The sequence below is a fragment of the Dasypus novemcinctus genome, chromosome 5, assembly GCF_030445035.2.
Source record: "Dasypus novemcinctus isolate mDasNov1 chromosome 5, mDasNov1.1.hap2, whole genome shotgun sequence".
NCBI classification, from domain to species: domain Eukaryota; kingdom Metazoa; phylum Chordata; class Mammalia; order Cingulata; family Dasypodidae; genus Dasypus; species Dasypus novemcinctus.
The window spans coordinates 23,648,526-23,652,359 of record NC_080677.1 but is presented as its reverse complement, the minus strand read 5'-3'; the positions used below and the strand labels follow the sequence as shown (position 1 = coordinate 23,652,359).

Here is a 3,834-nt window from a genome sequence, read left to right as displayed (position 1 = left end):
CTTTCAAATGATGTAATGTATCATTGTTATAAATACACTCTGCCACTTTAATATGAGAAAGCTTTTATACAGGTGAAAAAGGGAATTTTTAAAAGTCATATTACTAATATGTAAAAGGTCCTACAGGGAAAACACAATAAGGCATACACATTAACTTGCTGTCAACAACTTTGATTGGGCATCCACCTCTTAAAAGATGCAGTGATGTTCACTGGGGATGGAAAAGACAAGCCTCTCAGGATCTCAAGAGGGGGGAAATGTATAACTAAAATAGAACAATATGGTGCCATATGTGCCTGATAAAAGAGCATCTCAGATGTGGTCTGGTTCTGAGAGGGCGATGATTGACATGTTTTTATTTTTTTAGGAGGTACCGGGGATTGAACCTGGGACCTTGGACATGGGAAGCAGGCACTCAACCACTGAGCTACACCTGCTCCTCATGATTGACTTAAGAAAAAAAAACATGTCTCAAAATCAATATTAAGCCCATATCCAAAGGAGTCTTATATATCAGTGATAGGCTGGACTTGAAATTCTGCGGAATATCTGTGCATCAGACTTACTCTGGCCTGGCATGGGTACAGCCTGCTTCCTGCTTGTGGAAGGGTGAATATGCTACACAGAGCAATGATGTTTTCTACTGAGTGGTGAATTTCACAGAAGTTCCAGGACATTCATGTCAAGATCATTCCTTGTACAAAGTTTGAAGTAGATGAAGGTAAAGTGGTTTCTTGGTCAATAACTACAATTTCTTTTAAAGTCAGTGGGTTTCTTGTATAGTTCTATTACAATTGGCCCAGGTTTAAGTTCATCTATCTTGATGAAAGCAAAACATTTGGTGCTGGTAAATCTTTTCATAGGCTTGAACTGTTTGAATTCAAAGAAGATAGCTGCACCTTTGCTTAATTTTTTAACAGGCTTCTGGAACTCAATGTCCACATTAAAATGAGCATATGTATCTTCTCTTGGAGCCACAGGGGTTAAATCTATGCCATTCAGATCCTTTACTAACTGGAATATAGGGATCGAGGCACTGCCTGGCATCTTTCAGACCAATCTTCTCAATTCTGATCGCTATTCCTGGTTCTGATGGTAACTTTGGTAATAAAGTGCCAGGAACTCTCACAGGGAAGGAATCAGGAGACCCAGCTCCAACCCGCCTGCCTCTTCATCTTCTTCAAATTCCAAATTCTCTTCTTCACCAGGTGCTAAATTCTTCTTAATGGGACAGGTTGAACATCAAATGGCAATTCTTTATTTTAAGTAAGAATATTCTTTAGGATTGGTTCTAGCTTCTTCAAATCCTCCAGTTTAAATTCTTTTTGGGACTGTGTAGGCTGTAAAGCTTCACTTCATAATTCCAAGCATGTTGCAATTTTGCCTATTGTTTTCTTTTGTTCTTCGGTGAATTTGGAATTATGGGTGTAGAGCTTGGGCCTCTTTTTGTAGACGTCTTGCTAACATCTGACACTCGTCTGTCACCTCCACTGTCTGGCCCCAAGAGTCAAAGTTGGCACCTCTCCTAAAACTGGTGCCCCAGAGCTGCAGCAGACTCCTGGTCACTTCCGACACAGCTGGTCCCCATCCTGTCCCTTCCCGCCCCTACCCCAGCAAGGCCAGGCTCTAGGGCACCATCCTCCCTGGGCCTGGCCCCAACATTAACAGGGCCAGGAGGATCCGCAACAGTCACCACCTCCACCCACCAAGGAGCCGCCCATGCCCACTTGCAGCCACAGTCAAACTTTGCAGCTCCAAACCGCCTGTGATTGACTTTTTATCTTTTTTTTTTTTAAGATACATGGATCACACAAAATGTTACATTAAAAAATATAAGAGGTTCCCACATACCCCACCTCCTACACCCCCCACTCCTCCCACATCGACAACTTCTTTCATTAGTGTGGTACATGCATTGCATTTGATGAGTGCATTTTGGAGCACTGCAACACAGCATGGATTATAATTTATGTTGCAGTTCACACTCTGGAAAAGTTCTGGGAAGGCTTCATTGAGGTGACATCCAAACTGGGTTTTGAATAGTAAGGTATTTGCCAGATGAATACAAGAAGTAAAGGGCATTCCTGGCAAAAGGAGAAGCTTGGGCAAAGGCTGTCATATACCAAATCCCATGACATCTGAGGTGCCCAGTGTAGAAGGTGAGGTTTCTGGTACAAGGAGCAAGGCGGCAGGGACCACAGCGAGGAGTGAGATCATAGTGTGACAGCCATGTGGAGAGAAAAGTGCATCATGCTTATGTTTTCATTTTACAGAGACATTCTGGCTGAGGAGTGACAATGGAAGGGGTCGTGGTGGAGGGAGAGAGGGCAGAAAGGTTATAAAAACAATGACTGTGGTAGATTGAATTATCCTCCCAAATTTAGACATGTTCTCAATCTTAACCCACATTCTTGAAGACGTTATTTTTAGTTAAAGTGTGGACCAACTGAATGAGGGTGGGTCTATAAAGAGAATGCCAAGTCACAGAAGCCAGAAAGGAGAGCACATCGCCGTGTGGCAGAAGGCAGAAATACCAGCAAGGAAACCCAAAGATTGCTGGCAGCCGGCACCAGAATGTTAGTCTCCTGGGATAGAGCAAGCTTTGCAGATAGGCTGATTTTGGATTTCTAGCCTCAGAACTGTGAGCCAATGGATCTCCATTGTGTGGTATTTGGCAAAACAACTCAGGCATCTAAGACAATGGCCAAGGTGAAAAGACAGGAGTGTCCAGGCTAGGGTTGTAACTGAAAGATAAGAGAGGCAGAGGTGCATGTAAAAGACACTCTGAGGCAAAGCCATTAGGCATTATTGATTGATTGGATTTGGGACAAGAGAAAGGGAAGAGTCAAGGACGACACAGTAAGTTCCGGCTTTGGAACCTGGGTGGGTGGCGATGTCCTCAAGTACAAAGGAAAAAGAAGAGAGGAATTTGGTGGAGTGGGACAGAGAATTAATTTCCTTTAAACCAAGCTGAGTTTGAGGAGCCTTTGGGACATGCAAGAAAATATTTTGGTGGTTTCAGAATCTGAAGCTCAGGAGAAGTTTCTACTTGAAGGCACAGACTTGGAAATTTTGTTGCATGATAGTGGTTAAAACCATGAGTGTGAATGAGTTATTTTGCCTAGGGAGAAAGTGGTTCCTGTCAGCTCTTAAGGAATAAAAATGTTAAGGCATGGGCAGGGTGAGAAAGCCAATGAAGGCAATGGAGAAAGACCGGCCAGAGTAGGAGTAAGACAACCAGGACAGAGAATGAATTCCAGGCACAAGGAGCAGGTCCTGGAGAAGAGCTGTGGGTCAGGCTTTTCTCACCCAGGGGAGGCCTCCATGCAGGGTAGAGCATGAGATATGGGAGAGGCAGAATTTCACAAAGCCCACAGAGCCACAGGATGGAAGGCCAGAGAATCTCAGAGAATCCAGAAATCAAAGAGGGAAGCCATGTTAGCGTCCCTGAGCAGGCACTGCCCTTTGGGGTTCCTTGAGCAATTTAAAATAAGGCAAAGACTAGCATAACTCACCAAATCTTGGGACATTGCACCAATGCCCTGATTTCTGGACCCCAGAGGAATTAAGGCAAGGTATGTAAAGCCCAAGCTCCCAGACATTCCTTGTCAAGCTTAATAAAATAATAAATAAAAAGATAAATAAAGGAAACCATCCTTCCATCACATCATGTCATAATCCACTCCTATTTTCAGCTCCCTCCCGGCACTTAACAACAGATAGCATATGATAGGGGTGGGAACACATTAGCAAGAGAAATGGGAGACATCTGCCAGCCACAGTGACTTTCATCTTAACTTGGCTGTGCCTGCCCTCTCCTCATCCGCATGGAAC

General features: G+C 43.8%; 1 pseudogene; it reads right to left on the bottom strand.

The window, feature by feature from the left end:
* Positions 1-688: 688 nt before the first annotated feature.
* LOC101412030 (axin interactor, dorsalization-associated protein pseudogene) lies at positions 689-3,530 on the bottom strand (annotated as a pseudogene).
* Positions 3,531-3,834: the final 304 nt, after the last annotated feature.